The 27,339-nt window shown below is 34.8% G+C and overlaps 1 protein-coding gene across 4 annotated transcripts in view; it reads right to left on the bottom strand.

The window, feature by feature from the left end:
* Positions 1-27,339, bottom strand: part of ZNF652 (zinc finger protein 652) — a 94,652-nt gene that overhangs the window by 45,196 nt on the left and 22,117 nt on the right. Inside the window, exons 1-2 of one of the 4 annotated variants that reach the window (XM_031966080.1) lie at positions 22,695-24,911; positions 6,695-7,778 (exon numbers count right to left, since the gene is read on the bottom strand). The exons of 1 other annotated variant lie outside the window; for it this stretch is intronic. The gene's annotated coding sequence lies outside the window, so the exon portion shown is untranslated. Of the gene's footprint in view, positions 1-6,694; positions 7,835-22,694; positions 24,912-27,339 lie in introns of those variants that run through there. 2 more of the 4 variants (XM_031966082.1, XM_031966083.1) reach the window with 2 other exon arrangements.

Raw genomic sequence — 27,339 nt, 5'->3', positions numbered from 1 at the left:
GGTAGGGCCAGACATTTTTGGGTCTCATCTTCATGAGGATTTGGGCTTAAGATGATTTCTTAGGTGCCTTCAGACTTTAAAAATTGATAAATCTAGAATTTCTCTAGAGGGGCAGATATTCTAGATGTCCTTCAAAAAGTATGTAATCAATCCATCAATCAAGATATTTTCATAGGTGTTAATTATATTTGAAGCACCACACTGAGCAATTTGAGATATTAAGAAATTAAAGGCAGTACCCTTCAGAGTCTTAAATTCTAGTTGGTAAAAAGAAGACATACATAGAAAATAGAAGGTTTATAAGGTCATAAGGTTCTGTTTTTAAATCTACTCTGCTATTCCCTTTTGTTTTATGGGAGAATTCATCCGATTCACATTCAGTTATGCTACCAGCTCTGTATTACCCCTCCATCTTATTTTCTCCCCTGTATATACTTTTATTCTCTCTTTCCACCCAGTCCTTAGTAGTGTTTTGTTTTGTTTCTGATCCATCCCACCCACTACCTTATCTTTTATTATTACCCCTTCCCCTTCTCTTACCTTTTTCTCCTAGAGTTTCTGCCCTCCCTTCTATTCATCTCCTCCCTTTTTTCCCCTCTTTCTTGTCCTACTTATATAAGGTTAGATAAATTTCTATATCCAACTTAATGATTAAGTTATTCCCTCTTTGAGCTAAAACTGATGAGATGCTCATTCTCTGTCCTTCTTTCCTTCTACTATAATAGGTGTTTTGTGATCTAATTTGTCCCATTATACCTTTCTTTTCCTCTTCTCCCAGGACTTTTTCACTCCTTAATGTCTTTTTCTTTGATATCATCACATCAGAATCCATTCACAACTATACCCTCCGTCCATGTGATACTTCCCTGCCTGCTTCAGTAAAAAATACAGTTCTTAAGGTTTATGGATATTATTTTCCCAGCTAAGGATGTAAACAGTTTAACCTTTAAGTAATATATATATTTTCCCCTGTTTACCTTTCTATGTTTCTCTTGAGTCCTGTGTATGAAGACTGAATTTTCTGTTTAGTTCTGTTTTTTTTTTTCAATAGAAATGATTGAAAGTCTCTTCATTGAAGATTCATTGTCTCCCTTGAAAGCTCTTGCTCAGTCTCGATGGGTAATTAATTCTTGGTTGTAATTCCAGGTCCTTTGCCTTCTGGAATATTGTATTCTAGGTCCTCTGATCCTTTATTATAGAAGCTGCCAGATCTCGGGTAATATTAATTGTTGCTCCTTGATATATGAATTGTTTTTGCCTGGCAGCTTACAGTATTTTTTCCTCAAGATTATAGTTCTGGAATTTTGCAACAATGTTCCTTGGGGTTTTGCTTGTGGAATCTCTTTCCAAAGATTACTGATGGATTCTTTCAATGACTATTTCCCCTCTTTTTAGAATATCAGAGCAGTTTTCCTTGATGATCTCTTGAAGAATGCTAGCCAGGCTCTTTTTTTGGTCATGTCTGTCAGGTAGACCAATAACTTTTAAACTGTCTCTTCTAGACCTATTTTCCAGGCCAGTTGTTTTTCCTGTGAGGTATTTTACATTTTCTTCCATTTTTCATTCTTTTTAGTTGCTTTGACTGATTCTTGATGTCTCACAGAGTCAATAACTTCCATTTGTCCCGTTCTAGTTTTTAACATGATTTTCTTCAGTTAGTTTTTGTATCTCTTTTTCCATTTGGTTAATTCTACTTTTGAAGGTGGTATTTTCTTCAGTGGATATTTTTTGCATTTGGTCAATTATACATTTTAAGAAATTGCAACAACAACAACAACAACAAAAAGAAATTGCCTTCCTTTTCCAAGCTGCTGACTCTCTCTTGCATCCCTCTCATTTCTTTTCTCATTTTTTCTTCTTTTATTTCCACTTCCAAAAAGCCTCTTTGGGCTTGAGAGCAATTCATATCATTTTTTGAGATTTCCTTTGTGGACATTTTGTCCTCATATGAGTTGGCATTTTGGTCTTCCTTGTCACCACAGTAGCTTTCTATAGCCAAGGTTCTTTTCTGTTTCTTGCTCATTTTCTTTCCTTTTCTTTTGGTATTTCCTATTTTCTTTTTCTTTTTTTAAAACTTTTATGGTCAAGCTGGGGGGGCTCCTGGGGCAAAAAAACGAACTTTCTCAAGCTTTCTGTGCAGCTCTGAACCTTGGTTTTGAGCACACAGGTCCCTTGTGTTTGCAGGGGTAGCTTTATTTGTTCTTACCAGGAAAACAGTTTAGTTTCCTTCCTGGAATTTGCCTTCTGAGTTGGGTCTGGAGACTGCCCTATTGGTTTGTTCCACTACTAAGCCAAGACTGAGGGTCTCAGTTGCTGATCTGCTGTGATTAAGACCTTCTCACTGGCTTTCCCAGAACTGAACACCCTTTTCAGCCCAGTGAGACTGACCTTTCTTGAAAATTTTCCAATCTAAAACTGGAAAGAGGTTTCATTCCATCAGTCTCTTGTTTAGAGACTAGGTTTCATGTGATTTTCGAGGGACAATGGAAGAGCTCAAGCAACTTCCGTGTTTCACTTTGCCATCTTACAGCTTTTTATTTTCAAAATATATTGCAAAACCTTGTGTTTCAAATTTTTTCTCCATCCCTTTCCCCATCCCCTCCCCTAGACAGCAAGTAATCCAATATACATTAGATATGTGCAATTACTCTATACATATTTCTACAATTATCATGCTGCACAAGAAAAATCAGATTAAAAAGGAAAAAATGAAAATAGTTAACAAAAAACAAGCAAGCAACAACAAAGTGAAAATACTGTGTTGTGATTCACATTCAGACCCACAGTTCTCTTTCTGAATGCAGATGGCTTTCTCCATCACAAGCCTATTGGAATTGGCCTGAATCACCTCATTGTTGAAAAGAGCTACATCCCTCAGAAATGAGCATCACATAATCTTGCTGTTGCTGTATACAATGTTCTCTTGTTGAGGAAAAACTAAAAAAGAATAGTCCAAGAAAAGCAAGATTATGTAAAGCAAATCAACCAACTAGAAAAGGAAATCCAAAATGTTATGGAAGAAAATGACTTCTTGAAAACTAGAATTGACCAAGGAGAAGTCAGCGAAATTACAAGAGACTAAGAAATAATAAAACAAAATATAAATAATGAAAAAATAGAAGAGAATGTGCAATATTTCATAAGAATAACAGATTTGGAGAACACATCAAGAAGAGCAAACATAAAAATAATTGGACTACCTGAAAGCTATAAACAAAAAATCTTGAGATAATACAAAAATTAAGAAAATTGTCCACAAGTTTTAGAACAAAAGAAGAAAGTAGAAATAGAAAATCACAGGTCTTGAAACACTATATATTTAACTAGGATTGCAACTGAAAATATCATGCCTAGCAAAATTAAGCATAATCCTGAATGAAAACATTGCAATCACTAGATTTTCAGGATTCTATTACCAAAAGACTTGAACGTAATAGAAAATAAGATGCAAGAGAAATATTGGGTAAGCATAAAAGTTTATTTTCAAGGGACTTGATAAGTTCAAAATGTTTATTCTTTATTCATGGAAATGTAAGTAATAGATCTAAGACTGTTCTTACTAAGTGGGTAGTTTGAAAGAAAGACTTAGATAGAGCTGAGTATGATGTGATTCTAAAAATCAAAATCATGTAGGAAAAGGTAAAAAGAATAATTATCTTATACGAATGAAGTACAAGAGCAAAACTCACAAAAAGGAATTAGATGGGGGAGAATGTGGATTCTGAATTCTGGATCCTACTCAGATCAACACTGGATTAAAAAAGGAATAACATATATATAGAGAGAAGGGTATAAAAGGATTCTAAATTTATAAAGAAATAGAAAGAGTAGAAATGGAATAGTCATAATAGAAAGGTGTGTAAATTAATGGGAATAGGATATAGTGTGGTGATTAATGGGAATAAAGAGGGAGGGAAAGGGTTGAGAGAGAGAGGATAAGGGAGTGATCCTTGGGGGGGAGGGGGTTAGGTTAAGTAATAGTAAGATAAGATAAACGGCAGAAGTAAAGTAGAAGACTCAATAGGGATAGAAAATAAGAGATACACAAACATAATAATTATCAAGAATAGAATTTATTAGAAAAAAGTAATCACTGGTCTCAGACAAAATGTGAAAATAAATTCAATGAAAAAAGGAAAAGAAATAGGTAAATTATACTATATGTTTTACACACACACACACATACATATAAAACTATTATTTTAGACTATTTACAACAACTAGGAATATTGCTGTGGTGTAGGAAATGATGAATTGGTGAATTTAGAAAAAATAAGGAAAAACTTGTATCTAAGAAGGATAATGATATCTACCTTCAGGGAAACTAAGGACAAGCAAAAGTGGTAAAACCTTACACAGCTATATATGAATATGATAACAGTTATCTATATGTATGTGTGCATGTATAAATATATATCACATTTAACTGTAGGCTGCTTGGGGGAGGAAGGGATAAGGAAAAGGGAAAAAAAGAATAAAGTAAAAAGTTTACAGTAAAAAAGAAAATTTACAAGAAAGCAAAATAAAAGGACAGTGGAGAGCTCTGAATACAATGATTTTAGAAAACCCTGGAAAGACCTACATGAATTGATCCTGAGTGAAGTGAACAGAACCAGGAGAACATTGTACAGAGTAACAGCAACATTGTATGATGATCAACTATGACAGACTTAGCTCTTCTCAGCAATTTGGTGATCCAACTCAATTCCAATAGCCTTGGGATGGAAAATGCCAATCGGATCCAGAGCGAGAACTATGGAGACTGAATGTGAATCAAAGCATAGTACTGTTTTCTTTCATGGGTTTTTTTTTCCCCCTTTGGTCTGATTTTTCTTTCACAATATGACAAATATGGAAATATACTTAAAAGGACTGCAAATATTTAACTTATATCAGATTGCCTGCTGTCTTAGGCAGGGAGGAAGTAAGGGAGGGAGGGAGAAAAAATTAGAACAAAAAATTAAAAAAAAAAACAAATACCTCTCCCCCCAACCTTTACATGTATTTGGAAAAATAAAATATTATTTAAAAAAAGAAAGAAAAGAAAAAAAACTACTTCATCCATAGTATCGGTATGAAGGTTCTCCTAAGGAGGCAGGAGAATCACAGAGCAAATTTTATTTTGCAACCACGTAATACCTTTTTATCACATAACATTGTACAACTATCCAGTTTTTTGACCAGAAGTTCAACAAGGATATAGTCTTAGATTCTGCATCTCTCCCCAGTTAAAGTGCTTTATTCATAATAAATAATTAATACTAACAAATGCTTGCTCATACTAATTCTGCAGATAATTTTTCTTAACATTTTAAAGGATGATATCCAATCCAATAGTAGAAGTCTATTCCACTAAGTGTTAATGATACCTATAAGGCTTGTCCTTAACTCCTTGAATTTACTTTGTTACCTGGACTCTGTTCACTGGAATACAAATATCTCAGGCCTAAATATTATTACCAAAATTCTTTCCAGTTACATTCTCCTGTAAATTAGAGTATATTCCACTTCACCATTACTTTTCTTTCAGTTTCATATTTGATAACTTTTACAGCAGTAGTGTCAAACTCAAATAAAAAAAGAGTCACTAATATATAAGATATCTACAGGCTGTCACATATTAACAGTAGGTTCTATTGTATTTATTTTGTTAAATATTTCCCAATTATATTTTAATCTGGTTGGAAATAACTGTATTGTAGGCCACAATGCAGAATCCAAATTTATAGCTAACTGATTAGTTTCTAACTAAATATGCTTTTCCCAATCAGTAATATCATCTTTGTATTCAAATGATAGTGTACCCCTAGATTTCTTTTGTCTATATAGAATAAATTATTCAAACTGCCTACTATATTATCTGTTCACTAGTTCCCAATTTTCCCCATCTCCACAACTACCACCAATAAAACATACAGATTAAGTTGTGAAGACACATATTTTCTTTTTTTGATCTAGGAGATTATAGATCCTTTTCAATTATACATTATCATAGCCATTTAGAGGTGAAAGAAATCTTCGGGGTTTTCTAGACTAATCTCATCATTATAGAGATAAGGAAACTGAGAACCACAGAGATTAAGTTACTTGCTTAGGGTCACAGAAGGTACTAAGCAGTAGAATCAGAATTTGATTTTTTGACTCCAAATCTATTATAGTATACTGCCTTATTATAACTGTTACTTCTAATCTATTTCCTAAACCATATTAGATACTTCAAAGATCTGAATCATCTTATATATTTCTCTTGTATCTCCCACAGTGATTGATAGTAAGTGGGCACAAAGCAGACAAAACAATAAATACTTCTTGATCTGTCGCTGCCCCAAGATGTTCTTACACAGTTATTTTTTTTTTCCACCTATCTTCCCTTTCATTTCCCCCTACTTCCTGCCACTTCTTATTTGATTCTTCCATTCTCACTACTGCTCTATGCATCTTTTACCCTTTGTGATTATACCTGGAATCCATAAAAAGGCTATCTACAATAGGAGCACCCAATTGTTCTTTAACTTCTTATAATCCTGCTTTCAACTTCATTTCCCCAAAACTCCTTTCTCCCAACAATCTCTTATTTGCCAAATCTAAGGGTCTTTTTTCTATCCTTATTCTCTTTGATCCCTTCTATAGACTTTGATACTATTGATCATCCTTCTTGATGGTCTTTTCTCTAGGTTTTCAGGATACTACTCACCTGGTTCTTCTACATATTTGGCCACTCTTCAGTCTCCTTTTCTGGATCCTCATACAGATCATATCTCTTCTAATCACAGGTATCCCACAAGATTCTGTCCTGAGCTCTCTTCTCTTTCTATTAAATTGTAGGTTGCAATCCCTTATGGAGTTGTGTAACTGAATGTGAGGGTTGCAAAATTATGATTTATTATCAACAAATGTTTAGTTTCTTGCCTATTTCACATATCTATATTCCTGGAACTGCATAAAAATTTCTCAGATAAAATGGGGTTACAAGTGGGAAAAGTGCAAGAAGCCCTCTTTTATACTATTTGGTAATTTCAATAGCTTCCATTGGTTTAATTTCCATCTCTATGTTGGCAAATCATGAATCTGCCTAACCTGTCTCAAACTCTCTGCTGACCTCCAATCTTGTACCCTTAACTTCCTTTCAGATACTTCAATGTCCATTAGACATCTGAAACTCAACATATCCAAAATAGAACTCACCTTTCCTCCTAAATTTTTTCCTTCTTCTACCTCCCCTATTACTATAGAGGATATCCTCCAATTCCCATAGGCTTAAAACCCAGGAGTCATCCTAGACTCGTTATCATCTCTCATCTCTCCCTCCCACTCCCAATATTCAAGACCTGTCAATATCACATTTGCCAATATTTCTTATGTACTCCATTCTCTCCTGACATTGCCATCATTCTCATGAAGACATTACCTTATACTTGGATTATTGCAATAGCCTGCTGGAGTGTCTAACTCCCTTAAATTTCTCTCCAATCCATCTTCTATTAAGGCACTGAAGTGATTTTTCTAAAGCAAAAATCTGAATGTATCACATCTCCTACTAAATAAACTCCTGTAGCTCCATATAGTCCTCAAGGGCAAATAGAAAATCCTTTTTTTGCATTTCAAAGCCCTTCATAATCTATCTTTTCTCCTACCTTTCCAGTCTTCTTACACCTTATTCCTGCCAGGAACTCTTTGATCCAGTGACACCGGTCTCTTTGCTGTTCCTCAAATAAGACCCTCCATCTCACATCTTTGGGAATTTTCTGTCTGTGCCTCATGCTTGAAATGCTTTCCTTCTGAAATTTATGAGCAAAGAAGAACTAGCAAAGATTATGAAATGCAAAATGGATAATTCTGATTACATTAAATCTAAAAAGTTTTGCACAAACAAAACCAACATAGCCAAAATTAGAAGGGAAGCAGAAAGTGGGGAAACCATTTTTACAGCCAATGTTTCTGATAAAGGCCTCATTTCTAAAACATATAGAGAACTGAGTCAAATTTATAAGAATATAATTTACTCCCCAACTGATAGAGTCAAAGGATATAAACTGACAATTTTCAGATAAAGAAACTAAACCCATGAAATAATGCTCTAAATCACTATTGATTAGAAAAATGCAGATTAAAACAACTCCAAGGTACCACCTTGTTGAAGTCTAGCTCCAGTAGTGAAATAAGTGTGTATTTATGCAGGGGCCAGGCATAGAGAATTCTTTACGAACGCTTCAAATTTATTGATCAGAGAGAGACATATATACCTCCAATGCTTATAGAGTCAATACAAAATACATTTTTTGATATTCCTATATCCTTTCTAACAAATTCAATCTACTGAGATGCAAATGATTAAGCCCTGATTTTGGCTGCTCCAAAAGAGATGTAAATAGTTTTGATACACATCATTGTAAAGTCATCATACCAATGTCCTCAAGTACTTTTCTGCCAAATGCTTTTAGTCTCTATTGTGGGCTGCTTTTCCTGTCCTAAATTCAAAGGTATAACTTTGATCTATTATAAAGCTGAGTCTGCATTTTGCTTCAGTCACCAGGTTTCTTATCAATATATATTAATAAGTATGTCTCTGCTATTGTAGATAGAAAAGGGAAGTTAGTGAGCCAACCTACTGTAAGTATCAAAACCTGAAATGGATTCTTACATTCTGGCCCTCTACACCACCTCAAACCTATCAGATTGGCTAAGATAACAGAAAAAGATAAAGACAAATGCTGGAAGGGATGTGAGAAAACTAGGACACTAATGCATTGTTGGTGGACTTGTGAACTGATTCGGCCATTCTGGAGAACAATTTGAAACTATATCAAAATGGGCATACCTTTTGATCCAGCAGTGTATCTACTGGGTCTATATCCTAAAGACATCATAAAAGAAGGGAAAAGATTCACATGTGCAAAAATGTTTGTAGCAGCTCTTTTTATGGTGGCAACAAAGTAGAAACTGAGTGGATACCCATCAATTAGGGAATAGCTGATATGAATGTAATGAGATATTATATTTCTATAAGAAAAAGATGAACAAGATGATTTCAAAAAAAGCCTGAAAAAACTTACATGAACTAATTCTGAGTGAAGTGAACAAAATTAGGAGAACATTGTACATAGTAACAGCACGATTATGTGATGATCAACTGTGAAGACCACGTATTTTAAAATCAGCCAGAGTCAGGAATTCAGGTTAGGGGAAAATCGTCAATCTTTATTCTCAGTGAAGAAAGATCGGAGGTGGAAGAGAATGGGCAATAGCAATGTGTGCAGCTGAGTCAAGAAGTTAGCTAGACCAGCAGCCACACAACCAGCAGCTACAAGCATAGAACCCAGGCTCAATCTCCCAGCCTCTCTTCCTGTCTCTCTGCTCCCACCCACCAAAATCATCATTTCCTATACAACACATCAGGACTTTCACAGAGAATGGGCGGGGGCCATTCTTTATCCAAGCATGTATATTAATAGAGTATAGTCCAATTACTATTTAGCCTCCCGTGCTTGGGACCTCAGTGCATCAACTCAAGCCTCAGCCCATTACAATCAACTATGATGGAGTTAGTTATTCTCAGTAATATAGTTATCCTAGACAATTATATCTATGTCCAATAGTCTTGGGATGGAAAATGCCATCCACATCCAGAGAAAGAACTATGCAGGCTGAATGCTAATCAAAACATACTAATTTTTTTGGTTTGCTTTTTCTTTCTTGTGATTTTTCCCTTTTGATTTTCCTTTCACAACACAAGTAATAAGGAAATACATGAGTAATATGGAAATGTATTTAAAATTATTGTACATGTATAACCTAAATCAGATTGCTTGCTGTCTTGGGGAAGAGGGAAGGGAGGGAGAAAGGAGAAAAAAATCAGAACTCAAAATCTTACAAAAATGAATGTTGAAAACTATCTTTGTATGTAATTGAAAAAATACTATTGAAAGGGGAAAAAAACCACTACTTCCTGTTAAGTCTTAACTAAAATTCCATCTTCTATAAGAAGTCTCTCCCAGCTCTTCTTAGTGTTTAGGATAAGGCCTAGCACATAGTAGGTGCTTAACATTTATTAATTTATTATAATTAACTCATTGCCTGATTAACTATCAAACTAAGCAGAGCTGCCATCCTTCTTACTAATGTATTCTCCCCTCCCCCCCTTCCATTCTTCTTTTAAGATCATTAAATGTAACAAGCCCGATTCCCTTCATAGTCCCTGATGCTGATAGTTGAGAGGATACTGTATCATCTTTAGACATTAGAATGTAAACAGTGTGTCCCTGTAGTTATTTATGGGGCTTCTTCATATATGTCTTTATATATTTATCTTACCACCTTTATATATATTTCAAAGTTTCTACTTCCGTTTGGTCTTTTCATAAGAAATGCTTGAAAATCTACTTTTGCCTTTTTAAAAGATCTGGGCAGTTTTTTATATCTAGGCTCTTGCTGCTTATATGTATTCTTCAAAGTTTCTGCTTTGGCTTGGTCTTTTCATAAGAAATACTTGAAAGTTCACTTTTTCATTGAAGGGCCCTTTCTCTACCCCTCTCCCCCACCCCGTAGGATTATACTGTTTTGATGAGTGGCCTAGATCTTTTGTTTTCTGAAATATAAAGTTCTATGCTTTATAGTGGTAGTTAATAAATCTTGGGTGATCCAGACTATAGCTCTTTGGTACTGGCTACTAATAGCATTATTTTCCCCTTTTCCCTGAAAACTCTAGCGTTTTGCTAGTTTCTCTGGGACTTTTTATTTGGAGGTTTTAGCTGACCTATTTCTACTCAGAACTCTGATTTTAAAAGAACTGGTTAGTTTTTTGTTTGTTTTTTGCTGAGGTAATTGAGGTTAAGTGACTTGCCCAGGGTCACACAGCTAGGACGAGTTGTGTCTGAGACAGGATTTGAACTTAGATCCTCCTGACTTCAGGGCTACTGTTCTATCCACTGTGCCACCTAGCTGCCCCTGTACTTTTTTTTGGAGCTTTGTCTGTAAATGTTTTGAAGTCAATTTTGGGATTTATGTTTTGAGTTCCTATTACCATAGGAAATCTTTATGCAAGGATTACTTGCTTGCTCATTCTTCTGGCCAACATCCTAACTTTGAACTTAGGACTGAGCTCTACCACTCTTCTGGCAGAATATCTAAGCTGAGCTTTTTATCATTTTCAGTCCTTCTGCTGTTTTCTTAGAATATTTAGTGCTATTATTCCACGATCTCTGGAACACCTCAGGAAGAAACCTTGCAAACTTTTGATGTTCCCAAACTGATATGATCCAAGGCAAAGTCACCACTTCACAGTCTTCCAAATTTCTGACCTAGGTTTGTGTCTATGTAATAATGTTGGCTTTTTCCTGGACTGAAAGTTTCAGTAGATGTAGGTAGACTCAGCCATTATTCATTAACTAGAAAAGTCTACCAGTTTTGACAGTACTGCAATTTCTCCTTTAAAATGGAATTCCTGTCTTGCTTATTCTAATGAAGGTTTCACACTAGGCTAGAAACTAGAACTGAATCAACATTGTTATTGTTCATTTCCAGATAAGCCTTCTAGAGCTTAATTTACTGCTTAGGTATCTTCTGTCTGCTCTGAATCTTTATTTTAGAATTGTATAGTGAGTGACAGTGTTGCCAGTTGGCACCGACTCCTGAAGCCTGAACAGTTAGGTTTTACTTCAGATCTTTCCTTATCCTAGAAAATACCTTCAATCCTCTTTCAATTCTTACTTCCTGGAATGTTTCACAAGGTGCAATCTAGGCAGGATCCCATCCCCTATGTCCACAGAATTGTATTCTTATTTTGACCAGGGCTGGGAAAATGACTCACATTGATTTTTTTTTCTTTGACCTGGTCAGTTTCATTTTCTAGATCTTTATGTAGGAGCTGTGATGGAAAAAGCACGGTTGTATTATTTTCTTCTACTCCACCATCATGACTCTAACACTATCTATAATGAATTGGCTACTTGAGATCAGTAAAATGAGGTCACATTGCAACAATTGTCAGATGGTGCTAACTTCTGATCTATGTTGAAATTATTCATTCATTAAGAAAATATTATATAGCCTAATGACAATCTAATTAAATCAAACACCCAATAATAATTATGACAAGCAAAAATTTCTGATGGCAGTATTTTCTTTTGGCTGTTTTTAAGTCTTTTAAATTTGGTTTACTTGAATGTTAGTAAATTGTCTTTACCAGAAAAGTACAAAATTTAAAAAAAAATCGGTTGGTAGAAACATCTGACACATTTAAGAAGCTATCTTTTGCTTTTAATTATAATTTTGTCATTTGGAAGTAACCAGAAAAAGTGGTTTGTAGTACCCACTACCAAACTGAATGACTTACTCTAAATATGAGCTGTTCAGTAGCCTTGAGAATCAAGCTGTATGTGCCTCCTTTTGCACACAGTTTGAACTGTCTTTTATAGAAATCTAAAACTAGTTCTTGTTAGAAAACAAGGTAACTAATTAGAAAGTACATAGGAGGAGTATCTCTCTATTGTCCTTTTCAAAACCTGAAATTGTTTAACTCCTAGGAAATACAAAGAAAATCTCATTGAAATGCATGTGTTAAAACACAGTAAATTTTCATTTATAAAAATCTTTGTCTAAAAATGAAGGTAACATGCATTTGACATTTTCAGTTTTTAAAGAAAGAAATAAGAGGAAATGTTTAGAATAACAGAATTTTGATTCTCTGAATTTTCATTAAGTGAGAATAGATTTTAACTTAGTTGCTTTTCAATCTACTTTGACATACAAGAGTTAGGAAAATGTTATTCAAGTTGATGAAGAACAAAGCTATGTAATACATCATTTCAGATCTTTGCTGCAATGCTGACATTCAAAGAGCTGACCTTCAAAAAATTTGTATCAGTAATCTCCACTACATAAATATAGGCAGAAATATATTGCATTATTGAAAGAGCAAAAATCCATATATCACCAACAAGCATTTATTAAGTACCTACGTTCTAGCAAGGAAACATAAATCTAAGGAAACAACAGGTATTTACAGAAGTAAATACAAAATATAATATTTGGGAAGTGGAGAAACCAGTAGCTAATTTCAAGTTGGAAGGATAGGGTTCCTGAGCTGAGTTTTGAAGGAAGCTAAAGATTCTAAAAAGAGAGATAAGGAAGGAGTATATTTCAGCCTTGGGAAACAGATAGCATAGACCAAAGTATGAAGGAAGATGGGATGGGGGCAACTAGGAGGGACATTACGGGGGGCAACTAGGGGGGACATTACGGGGGGCAACTAGGTGGCACAGTGGTTAGAACACCTGAAGTCAGGAGGACCTGAGTTCAAATCTGATCTCAGACACTTAACAACACTTCCTAGCTGTATGATCTGGGCAAGTTACTTAACCCCAATTGCCTAATTGCCTCAGGGGGAAAAAAAAAAAAAAAAAGAAAGAAGATAGGATGTCATGTCCAGTTGGTTGGAATGCAGGGAAGTAATGTACAAGTCTGAAAAAAATCCTAGAAACAAATTGTAAAGTGCTTTAGATGCTAAAGAAGAATTTGTATTTCATTTTAGAGCAAGAATTCTTAACCTTTAGTCTGAACTTCTTTTCTTGTTTTTTTAAAATATTTTGTTAAGCTGCAATTCAATATAATTGGTTCTCTTTGTGATCTCATGTATTTTATTTTATGTATTTAAAAACATTCTGAGAAAAAAAAAACATTATTCTGAGAAGGGGTTCACAGACTTCATCAGATTGCCAAAGTGATCTATTACCCAAAGCAGGATAAGAACCACTATTTCAGAGGCAGGAGGGATCCACAGGAATTTCTTTAGCAGGAGAATGATATGGTTAGATCTGGGTTTTAAACTTAAAGCAGAAGATCAATTAGAAGGCTATTACAATGTTCAAGTAAAAAGGATGAAAGATTGAACTAAAGTTGTGGTCATAAAGTGGTAAATAGGGAATGAATGCAAGAGATATTATTGAATCATCAAAACTTGATAACTAGATGAATACAAGAAGTGCTGAAGAAAACTTTGAGGTAATGAACTTAGATGACTTAGAAAGATAACAGAGTTAGAGTTAATACTGAGAAAAACTTCAGCTAGAAGTCATAAGAACAATCAATTTAGCCATGAAAAAAAAAATTGGCTTTATGGCAAGAAGGGCCTAGTTGAGGTTACCTAACAAAAATTTGTAGAGTATCCATTTATTAGTGCTATGTGACTTCCTCTTCCTCCACTTAGCAGGAGCTAAATAGAAGGAAAATAAATGAATGGTGAGAGTTATTCATGGCTCGGATTTGGCCAAAAAAAAAAAAAAAAAAAAAAGCTGACATAAGATAAGGAAGCAAAGAGTGCAAGAGAAATAGTGGAAAACTGAATTGATAAACCACAGGGTTAAGACTGGAGAGGGAAAAAAGTTAAAGTATGGTAATGAGAGGAACAAATAAGAGTTTAGGATGAAATAAAAGAATAGATATATGACAATTAAAGCAGAGAAAAGAGAGAGAGAACAATTAGATAGAATAAGAGCAGTTTTTTTTTTTTTTTTTTAAGGGTAAGTAGGAAGCTTGATGAGAGTCAATGTGGCAAGCCATCTGTGTAGCAGAGGTGGAGAGAAGAATTTGAAGAATATTGGGAATAGAAATGAAGGTAAAGCCCGTCCTGAAGAGGATGGCCAAGGATTTAATGCTATCTGCAGAAAGTCAGGTCTTACTGAGAGCAAGTAGATGAAATTGGTATGAGAGGAAGAAGTCCAGAAATAAGGGGGAAATTTGTCCATTGTGAAATAGGAATTCCAGAAAGCAAAGTGGAAGGGGTGGACAGAATTGTAATAAGACATGGGCAGAATACGATTGAGAAGCACAGGCACATGAGAAGAAAAGTTAATATTCTGATTAGTTCATTCTTAGGTTGCCAGGGCCAATACAGGTATGGGAAAAGAATAGGTGGAATTTTGCTAGCCATAGTATCATGTGATTTGTATTGTTCACACACTCCACAAGGTGGTAGTACAGGTCAGGAAAGGCAATGCTAAATAGGGAAAAAGAGAAAAGGAACTCTACCCTAAAAGAAATGCCCAAATAAATGTCTGCTTGATTTGAAGCCGGAAGGGGGGGAGAGGGGGAAGGAGACGAGAGGCCAAATAACTAGAAGGATAGTCAAGAGAAAGCAGCGTCACAGAAACATAGAAAGGAGAGAGCATTCAACAGTGCTAAATGAACTGGAAAAGGTCACTGATTTTACAAGCTGAAGCTTTGAGTATTTTGAAGAGTATAATTTCAATGGAGATTATATATAATGTTCAAAGCTAGAGGTGGGCAGAGTTGCATTAAGACATGGGTAGAACAGGACTAAGAAGCACAGGCACAAGGGGTTAAAAAGTAATAGGAGAAAGCAGAGGAAATAAAACTTTCTAGGAATGTGGCTATGAAAGGAAAAAATATAGGATGGTGCAATCAAGTGAAGATTTTTTTAGAGATGAGGAAAACCTAGATATGTTTTATGCAGAGGAGAAGGATCCAACAGTGCAAAGAGTTTTGAGATGTCTTGTGAGGGAGAAGAAAGAGTTCATAGTGAAAAGTTTCTATTTTCTCAGTAAATTATGTCAGATTGTGAGAGGGACAGTAAAGAAAAAGCTGGAGAGGAAAAAAAGTTAGAAAAAACTCCTATGAAAAATTTAATAAAGTCAACTGGGGAGAGAAAAAGGATTGTCTTGAAGCAATGAGAACCCAGTTGATATGGCTTAACAAATTTGTAGTGGATTGTACTAGTACTTCTAAAATCCATGTATGAAATTTGGCAAAGAACAGTGATGACAGGTGGGCGAGGAATTCAAGAGTAGAGAACTGTGTAAAGTTGATCAAGATTGAAAAGAAAGGAAAATGAAGTTGAAGCAGAATGAGAACAATGAAAGGTGAAACAAATGAAGGTCATGATGAGGAAGAAGAAAGAAAGAGGCTCAGAGTAAGACTTCATAATAGGAATTGGTCTTTGACTCCAGAGCTTAGGATATAATCACAGAAAGTAAGAGGCAGATAACTAGGTCAAACTAAATGTAAAGATACACCTATCTTCTGTCTCATCCTTTAAACTAAGTGTGAAAAAAAATCTTGCTACAGAAAAGAAAAAGCAAGGAAGTCAAGGTGCAACACTTAAGGCAGAAAGCAACTTCAAGATTTGCTAGTCCTTCTGGTAGCAAAGAAGAGTGTCAACTGTAGACTCAAGAAAGAACTATAATCCTGGCAAGCAGGAATCAAACTAAGGAGAAAGAAAAAAATCATAAGATATCTGGCCAGCTGAGATGCTATGCTGTATCTTACAAGAAGCACTATCAGGAAGGAGATAAAGGATATATGAGGCCCTGAAGTACCAGGTGCGCAATTTGCTTTAGTAACAGGTGCTTCCTATACTTCCTATAAGAGTATCCCACTATCATTGTCCTCCAAGTTTATGCCAACTCTTCCCATAAATGATGTTTTGTTGTGGAAGGGTGTGACCCAGATTAATGGATTATGTGTCACACATGTTTTGCAGTTATTATACTAATTTAGTAAATGCTACTGCTTAGAGATGTGTTTACTGACTTTTAAGAAGTTCACGGGTACTGAAAGGTCTTGAGTTTTAGGCGTACAGGACCTCAGGGTACCCTAAAACCCAGAGTTACAGCCTTACTCTGAGAATTAAAACCATTTGTGCAAATTGGAGTAGATTAGGGGGAGGCTCCAGAAGAATTTCAGAATGCTTGATCATGGAAATGGAACAATGTAAATGAAGGTGACATCAAGAGTGTGAACACTTCTGTCTATGGCTGAGGTCAAATGTAGAAATAAATCATAGTAACTGAAGAAGTTTACAAATTGGAAGGCCAGGGTATTTGAAAAACCATCAAAATCTATATTGAAATCCTTGATTATATGGGCAGGAATACAGAGGAAGGAACACTGTAACCTTTTGTCACTGGGAACTTCATTTCATGTCGCCTATAATCTAGCACAACAGTCCTTGCCCTTGGCAAATCCTATCTTGGTGAGATGATGATAACTCTCCGTGTTGAATCCAAGCCAGATTTGGCATGGTATTCCCTAGCAATCCCGTCTCTTGCTCACCTTCCTTCCCATCCCCTAGTTCTGGGGATAGTAATCAAATCAAATCAATACTACTATTATTGGGAGACTCTCAGTCAATGCTTCCAAAGTTGTACTCACCAGCCTTGTGACTGCTCAGATGCTTCACTCCCCTTATCTACCTCTATTAAAAGGGAAGCCCCTTGAGAGCAGACTATCTAAATTTCTGTATTCCGTATTTAGTGTATAACCCAGAACCTAGCACATAGTAAATACTTACTAAATATTTTTTCATTAATTCAATCATATCAAGTACTGAATTCAGTGAGGAAGAGGGGAAAAGAATAAGGGAGACAATTGCCACAAGGATATATGGAAAAGATGATGTGTCTGGATAGAGTAAACCTTAATAGATAAAAGGTTGCTAAATGAAGAGAGAAGATACCCTCTCCTCTCCAGAAAACTCCTAAGCCAATTCCCCACACTCACAGCTAGAGATTTTGTGCTTTATTGAGAAAATAGAAGCCATTCACCACCAACTTCATCTTCATCCCTTCTCTTTAGCTTAATATCCTTTGATATTACATCTTACCTTCTCCTCCTTTCCTATAGTCGCTGATAATGAGATGGCCCTCCTTGCCAAGGTCAACTTTTCTACAGGTAGCCTTGATCCTCTTACCCACCCTTCTTCAAAAAATTGCTTCTGCAATCATCCCTTTTTTCTAATATTTTAGTCTTATCAAAGGATAGATAATTTTTAAATTCTTAAAGAATGTTAGCATTATTTTCAAAAAAGATTCCAAGATTTTTTAATTCTGAGAGGTAAAATTAAAACAGATATTGAATTACATATCATTTGATCAAAAAAATTATAGAGCACTGAGGAAGGGGAAGTATGAATTTAAATAAAAGTTAAAAATAAAATTTAGAATGTCCAGTAGCAATTTGGAGGTACTTCATATTAGAATAGCATGAGTATTTATCCAGTCTGATGGTTATCCCTCTTACTGGGGCATTTCAACACACACACAGTTAAGTCAGTTCGGTAATCTACTCAATTCCCATGATATCCTCTCCTCCATTCCAGCTCAGCTACACTCAGATATAGTCATATTCTTGATCTTGTCAAAATTCACAAATGTTCTGTTTCCAGGTTTGTGAACTCCAAATTTCCTTTATCTAATTGTAATCTTTTTTTATATCTTAGTATATTATATACATTCTAATCTTATTCTCTATCCTTGCCTAGATCTGCAATCCATCCATACACCTCATTACTTTCTTGCTCCCTTCTCAATCTCAATCCTTCTATGAACCAGTTCAACTCTACATTTTTCTATTTTCTTTAGTCCTTTAACTCTTTGTCCTATTACCAATCAAACCTTGACAAATTTCAGTTTTGGATTATTTCCACCATCTGTCTCTTCTACTCACATGCTGCTGAACAGAAGTGAAGGAAGCCTCAAATTGATGATAACTGGGTTTACTCCAAATTTATTTTACCTAATCTCAATTAGACCTTCACTGCAAAAAAAGAAAATGTAAACTTTCTCAACTCAAATTTGTCACTTTACTCCCTATACCACCCTCTCAGCTGAAAACCTTTTGCTTCACACTCTCAACTCCTCCTGACACCAACCCCTATAATCTCCTCCTTTACTTCAGTCCCTGATGATGTGGCCCTTCTCCTTCCCAAGGCTAACTCCTCTAAATGCATCCTTCATCTTATCTTCAGCAGATTGTTCCTTCTATCATCCTCATTCTCTCTAATTTTCAATGTTTCACTAATACTGAGTCCTTCTCTGCAACCATATTGCCAAGTTCCCTCATGCTTTAAAACCCTCACTTGCTTCTATAATCCCTGACCTACCTAAAACAATCTCCTGCCCACCTGGGCTAACCTCTTTGAAAAATCCATCTATAATGGTTATCTTCACTTCTCTTCTAAACCCTCTACAACCTGGCTCTAGATCTCATCATTCAACTGAAACTGCTTTTTCCAAAGTTATTTTGTCTTAATACTTATCCTTGACCACTAGCATTTGACACTATTAATATTCCTGGATACTCTCTTCTGAGTTTCTATGACACTGCTTTGTAGGTTCTCATCCTGTCTGGGTCTTTTTCTTTTCAGATTCCTCTGTTGCATTTTCATCCTTGGCTCTGGCATAGGCCCTCTTCTTTTATTTCTATTTTATCTCACTTGGTGATTTTATCAATTCCTATGGATTTAATTATCTTCTCCATTATGATTCCTAGATTGACACATCTAGCCCTACTTTCTCTCCTAAGTTCCTGTCTACTATTGTCTACATTAACTATTAAATTACAGTCTACTACTGAACATTTCAAACGAGATTTCATAAAAATCTTAAACTCAAAATGTTCAAACAGAACTAATGATCTTTTCTACAAATTCTCCACCATTCCAATCTTCCCTCTTGGTATTAAAGATATAATCATCCTTCCAATCTCCCAGGATTACAAATTCTGTATCACTGTCACTGGTACTCACTTCACATATCTCTTTTTCTCCACACAGCCACCCTGAAGGTCTTATCACTTCATACCTTAACTTCCTTTTTTTTTTTTTGTTTAAACTGAGGCAATTGGGGTTAAGTGACTTGCCCAGGGTCACACAGCTAGAAAGTGTTAAGTGTTTGAGGCCAGATTTGAACTCAGAGTCTCCTGATGTTAAGGCTGGTGCTCTATCCACTGTGCCACCTAGCTGCCCCCATACCTCAACTTCTTAAATTTACAATACAGCCACACTGGCTGCTATATCCATCTCCTGTCATCCCTTTGTAACTAAATGTACCCCAAACTTAGAATTATCTCCCTCCTCACTTGTGCCTAATTGGCTTCCTCAAAGACAAAGCTCAAATGTCACCTTTCAAAGGAAGCCTCTCTTGGTCCCCTCAAATACTAAAGCCTTCCTCTCTAAAATTACTTTCCATTTCCTCTGTACCTTATATGTATCTACTACTTCTTTACATATTATATGTCCTCTTTTACCACCCAATCCCATTAAAACAAAATTTTAACTCTTTTAGAACCAGCACAATTATACAACAAAAATGCAAAAATAAACAACTATGAAAGACTTAAGGACCTTGATCAATGCAATGATCAATTATGATCCCAAAGATCATGATGAAGGACCCACCTCCTAACAGGGAAATAATGAACTCAATTTGTAGAGTAAGGCACACACGTTTTCGGACATGGCCAACGTAGGAATTGATTTTGCTTGCCTATGCATATCTGTTAAAAGGATTTTTTTTTTTAATTCTCAAAGGGTAAGAGGAGCTATTCAGGAAGAAGGCAATAGGGAGAGAAAATAAATGCTTGTTAATTTTTAAAAATTAATTAAAAAGACAAGTTTCCCATCTCTAGAAGACCCTGGAGAGTTGCTTGCAGAGAATGTTATAGAGAGAATTCATATATTGGATATAGAGACAGTCATTTATGCTCTTTTTCCAACTGTAAAATTTTATCATTATTAAAACACAAAACAGAAAGGAAAAAAAAATAATTAAACTCTTTAAAGCAAAGCATTGTTTGTGCCTAGAACAAGTACTTGACACATAGTAAGTGCTTAATAAATGCTGACTGACTGATAATCCACAAACATTTGCTTTAGCTAAACATTCAGTATTACTACAATATCAATATGGATTACTTTCATGCATTATACAGTGAATCCAGATAAACTGTACTCTTTGTTTTCTTTAGTCAGTCAATAAATATGTATTAAGAGCTGATTATATGTTATCCACTATAGTAAATTCTGGGAATAGAAGAAGAGGCAAGACAGTCCCTATCCTCAAGGAATTCATACTCTAATGTGGGAGACAACATGCAAATAAATATGTACAAACAACCTATACACAGGAAATGTAGGAAACCGGGGGCCGGGGGGGGGGGGGGGGGGGGTGTTGTATGTTGTGGATGCATATAGACAGATAAGATTATAAAGAGCTTTGTATGCCAGAGGGTTTTTCTTCAAATGACATTCCATTTTCTGTGCCTCTGCACTATTCCCCATGCCCAGAATGCAATCCCCTTCTTACCTCCATCTCTTAAAATCCCTATTTTCCTTTAAAGCTCCTTCTCAAGGGCCAGCATCTACATGAACCTTTCCTGACACTTTCCCCCCAGTTAGTAGTGAGTTTTCCCCACAAATTATCTATTTATCCCATATCCAGTTATATAAGTACATGTTAGGAGTAATGTGGTATAATAGAGACCCAGTCTCCAAACCAAGAGGAACTGAGATCAAGTCCCTAGACATACCAGCTGTGTGATCCCAGATAAGTCACTTAACCTTTTAAAGTTCTAAAAGATGCTAAGACTGTAAGCTGCAGAGGAAATACTGAACTGCCCTCGTAAAAGGAGTTTCCTATCGTATACTTGTGGACTCCGTTAGATATAAGCTTCTCAAAGCACAGGCTGTTTCATTTTGTCTTCATATCCCCCACATCTAACATAGTGCTTGCCTTAAGTAAAGCATTTAATAAATGCTTACTGACTGAATGATATACACAATATAAATGACTGAATGGAATAAACAAAGCTTTTCAATTCTGCAATACATTTGCACTAACTAATATTGTGAAATAGCTTGGATCATAATCTCCAACTTTATACTGGCAAAAATAAGGTTTCAGATTTATGAAGTAACAAGATCATTCACAAGATCATGCACAGTGCTTTGCAGGTAATACAATATTTGTTGAAATTAACTGAATAAGTCAGAATTCTGGTTATAATATCAATAGTCTCTGAATTTCTATTCCATTGCCTGGGACACGAAGTTACAGAGATTTTTGAAAGGTCACTATATGAATTGCTTATGATAAGTTCTAACTTATCAGGACTCTAAATGATTCTTGAATTAGAGTTAACAGTTTTATAGCTAGTATTTAGGAAAATTACGTATACTCATTTACCAAAACTACACAATACAAATATGTGGTAAACATAAGAGATAAAATGTCTAAATTTTATTGGTGTTTTTTGCTTTTAAATTATTATCTTTTAAAAATATATTTCTCTCTTAGTGAGCATTTTCCTGGGAAGAAAGATAAAACATAAATTTTTAAAAGCAGTACAACAAAACCAACAAACACATCAACTGCCAGAACATATGCAACATTTCCCACCCGCAATTCCTATTTCTTCAATGAAAGGAGGGAAAGTTATTTTCTTACCTCTCCCTAGGCTAGCTTGAAAACCACCTCTAATTTGAAAGACTAATCATAGATATCTGAAGGATATCAGCAATTAACACCAAAAACTGTTTAATTGTTAAAGCCTAGTTGCTAAAGGCTTATGTATTCTAGGAATTATAATATTAAAAAAAAAAGACAAATAAATATGGCTACTTGTACAAAAAAGGCAGAGAACAGCAATACAGATTTCAACCTTCCTGTTAGTAAACAAGTCTTAGAAAGTTGTCTTCCGTTAAAATAATTTAACCAGTCCCACAGCGAATGAAGAAGGATTTGAAACATTTCCCCCTTAATACAAAAGTGCAATGTTTTATCCACTACCTCTTTAACAAAACATTCTTTTTAAAATTAAATTATTTCATGACTACACAAAACTGAACACTATATAATTAAAATGACCATGTTTGGCTCTGGAAGAGAGTTAAGAAAATGTACCTCTCTCCCTTCACTGCTTAGGTGGAATACTTCAAGTGTGGAATACACTGTCAGACATAATGTTCTGGTTTCACTGAATCTTTTTTTTTGTTTGTTGGTTGGCTGGTTGGTTGATTTGGTTTGGTTTTTTCTCTTTTAATCTTCACTACATGGGAACATTTGCTGTAGAGGGGAAGAGAGAGAAATATACAAGAAAGTAAATGTGATATAAAAATACAAGAATCAACAAAAATTAAATTATTTGAGTTATAAATATACAGGTGTTCCTTTTGAAAATGCCTGAGATTGGCATAAGGTATTTTCGCCTACTCAAGTGCTTTTATATATTTTATATCATTGGGATCTAGCCAGTATAGAAGGATAGAATATTTTTTGGATATTTGTCCAATTTTATACCAATGAAACTGAAATAATGAAAGATTATGACTTTCCTAAATTACTCAGCTAGTCGGGTTAGTCTCCTGACTTCCAAACCCCAATATCACCAGCGAGATCAATATAAAAACCTGTTTCCATCATTCTTATAAACAGAAAAAATACTTTATCCGTTTCTTCTGCTTCCAAATAATCTCTCACTCAATTAAATCACCTATTACTACAATCGCAGTGAGAATTCTTGAAAAATTAAAGTATACAAGTGGCAATCTAAGTGGAGAAAAGAACAATGAAAGATACTGAGGACATAGATTTGGCAGGACCAACTACTGATTCTAGGTAGTGAAACAAAGAGAAGTCTGGGATTTCAATACTGGGTAATTGGGATAATAAAACACCTATCTCACAACAGTTGTTTTGAGGAACAAACACTATAATGTACATAGAGTGCTTTTTAACCTTAAAGTGCTATGTAAATAGTAATTATTATCATATGGTAGTGCCACAAGAAGAATAAGGGAGTTGGAAGAAGAGGCAAATCTTGGGGAAAAAATAATTAGTTCCATATTAAATATGTTTAGTTTACAAAGCCATATCCAGGTAGAGACATCCAACAAGAAGTTGAAAATGCATGACTACAGAAAATTGCTAAATATAAAGATTTAAAAGTCTTCAGCATAAAAGTGATAATAAAACTACTGGAGGGAATGAAACTGCATGAAGAAAAGTGAAAGAAAACGGACAAGAAGACAAAGACTTGGGATACATACACATTTAGATCATATTAGAAGGAAGATGAACCAGCAAATATTGGGGAATGTTCATATAGCTAAGGGGGAATATCAGATGCCAAAGATGAAGTAAATATCTAAGAGAGTATAATTAACAACGTCAAAAATTGAAGAAAGGTCAAGGAGGAAAAGAGGGCCAAAAAGGCTGAGGTTGGTAATTGGTATTCTTTTTTGTTAAAATGTAAAGGAAAGCTAGCTAGCACCCAGAGCACTCAGTAAGTCAATAGTAAAGAAATGAAGATGAATAAGATTGATTTTTATATAAATCTGAAGGGGAAATTAAAACTTATTGAGTGCTCTGCATGCTAGCTAGCTACATTTGGGAAATTCTGTTAGGGGCACACATTATAGGAAAGGCAAACAGAGGTGGATGATCAAGATAGTTAAAAGGATTAGAGACTTTTCCATGCAAGATCCACTGAAATTTCAGAACTCAGTATGTTTAAACTAGATAAAATTATTTTTCCACTTCTGAGGGCTCCCTGTCTGAAAAAAAAATTGTTGAAAAAACAAAGTCTAGGAGAAATTAGATTTAGACAAATATCTTGTGTCATATTACAATAAGCTCTAGGTGAATATATGCCCTAAATGTAATTTTTTTCATAAACAATTTAGAAGAGAATTATGAAGTGCAGAAAGTCTTTGAACAAACAAGTGATAGAAATAAAATAAAATAGAAATAGAAATAAATAAAAATAAAAGGCAATTCTGATTATACAAAATTGAAGTTTTTGAATGTTATTAGAATTAAAAGGGAAAGAGTAAAGAGGGAAAGATAGGTTTGATATGGAATGGAATGAAAAGGCATTACAACAGCTAAATGCTAGAATTAAAAAGAGAAGGTTGAGATAGGCCCTGCCTTCAAAGAGCTCACTGATTAATTAAGGAGACAACATAAAGAAGGACTCAGGTTTCATTCAGCACCTGGCAATGCAAGACACATACACTCACTCCTATTTATTTATATAAAATGTAAACAAGAGCCATTCTTCCAATAAACAAACAGTCAAAGGATACGAACAGGCAGTTTTCAAAAGAAGAAATGCAAATTATTGATAATCATGAAAAAATAATCTAAATCATGAATAACAAAAAAGTAAATTAAAGCATCCCTGAGGCAAAACTCATTCATCAGAGTGGAAAAAGATGAGAAAAGAAGATGGTAATAGAGAAAAGAAGAAAGGATATATAGTAAAAAACACACATACTAATGCACTATTGGTGGAATTATGAATTAGATTAAACATTCTAGAAAGCAATTTGGAACGCTATACAAAATGTTTTTGTTTGTTTGTTTGTTTTGATTAAAACTGGCAAAAACTGACCTGGCAAATCAATTAACCAGTCATGATCACCCAAAATGGTCAAAGACAGAAGGAAAAGACCCAGATTTTGGAAAATATTTATAGCATCACTTTTTGCTATAGCAAAACAGCTCAGCAATCACAGCTATCAGTTCTTTCAGAATAATGACATATACTAAAGCACACTGAAAAATCTGGAGCAACTAGGTGACCCAGTGGATAGAACATATGACCTTAGAATCAGAAAGACCTGAGTTCAAATACAGGCCCAGATATTTATTTGCTATGTGATCTGGGCAAGTAGCTTTATCCTGTTTACCTCAGTTTCCTCATCTGAAGGAAATGGCAAACCATTCCAGTATCTTTGCCAAGAAAACTGCAAATGAGGTCACGGAATTGGACACAACTGAAATGGAGTAATGATATAAACTTAATGAAAAGAAATTGGATATTCTTACTATCTCATTTATCCTATTAGCCATTTTTCCTCTTAATCTAAAGATCATCCTTCTTTTGGGGGGGAAAAATAAAAATGAAAAAATAGTTGAGTAGTTCTGCCATCTTTTCACCTTATTCTGATCTTCCCAACTACTCTGATAGAATGAATGCCCTTTTCTTTGAGCCTTGTGGTAAAACAGGATAGAAACAGGAACTAGTTCTATAATTTCACTAATTCAGAAAACTTCTAGTTGAGAAAACTGACTTTACTAATGTAGATTGGCACTTTTTCAGCAAGTTATATATACTCAGCTGCTGAGAGGTTATGTGAATTATTGTTCAGCTTTAAGCAGCCAATTAATGTCAGAGGGACTTGATACCAGCTAGATCCTTTCTGGTTTCAAGCATGGCTGTCTATGCATTATGCGACAGTGTCTCACAGATTTAGAGCTAATTTTTATAAAGTCCCTTTGATTGTTAATACACATCATCAACATCAGTTTAGCACTCCTGATACTATCCTCCCTCTAACTGGGAGCTCCTTTTATAGGAGTTTATATTCTAACAGGAAATGAAAAAAAATATATATATACATATATATATATAATATAAAGGCAGTGCTGGCCAGGGATGAGTGTTTTCCTTGGAAAATCATAGATATGTATGCTTTTAAATGTCTATATATTAATATATGGATATTATTTATAAATAAACATCAATATACGGAGGGTATAGGCTGCTATCATTAAAAATGTTACTATAAATTTTTAGTGGAGTCAAGAAAAATTTAGTACCATTAATTTTTTTTATTTCATTTTCATTCTGCTCTTTCAAAATTTTTGTTTTTGTATACCTTTTTAAATAAATACATTAGCACATAGCCATACTTATAAATTTATGCAAATGCAGTTTGGGATTGAATTTAGAGACCATTGCATTAGAACTATGATGTGTCTCTATAAACAGGCTGTAGTCATGATTATAGGCTCCTCCTCATTTGATAGTTTGTCACATTGCAACACTTAAAAAAAAAAATAATCTTGCCTCAGTTTCATTTTCTATACTCACATGACTACCAATCTGGTGTAAGTCTTCTTCACTAAGAGTTTAGTTATTACAATAGACCCTATTTTGGTTTCTCTTCTTCCAAGTCTCTGGCTCTCCAATCCATCCACTACACAGCTCTCAAAATGATATTCCTAAAGAACATGAGAGTTCAAGAAATTCTAATTGTTCCTCAATGCCTCTAAGATCAAATAAAAAACACCTCTTGAGCATTTAAATATGGTTCAAGTTTATCTTTCTAGATTTATGATGCATGACACTTCTTCATTTATACAATAGTCTTTCTGTCTTCTTTGTGCCTTTTGAGGTTATCCCCCAAACCTGGAATGTACCCTAGCTTAACCTTTTAGCATTCCTAACTTCTTTCAAGATGACTCAAATGCCATCTCTTAAAAAAGCTTTATCCCAATTAATCCTCATTTATTAGTATTCCACACAGCCCCAAACTGCTTTGTATTTTTTGATGTATTTTGTATTTATCTATATATTAACATTACTGTCCAAGGGCAAGGGATTCTTTCAATTTCATTGTTTCATTATCCTCAGACAAACATCAGGTAAGACATAAAACAAGGATATGTGTATTTGCCAAAAGCAGTTGACACTTGGACAGAGAAAATCCCATTTTGATCAAAGAGGAATTCCCTGTGGATGGAAATGTCTTCCACATGC

The sequence above is a fragment of the Sarcophilus harrisii genome, chromosome 4 (assembly GCF_902635505.1).
Source record: "Sarcophilus harrisii chromosome 4, mSarHar1.11, whole genome shotgun sequence".
In the NCBI taxonomy this organism is placed as follows: domain Eukaryota; kingdom Metazoa; phylum Chordata; class Mammalia; order Dasyuromorphia; family Dasyuridae; genus Sarcophilus; species Sarcophilus harrisii.
This window is presented reverse-complemented; position numbering and strand designations above follow the sequence as displayed.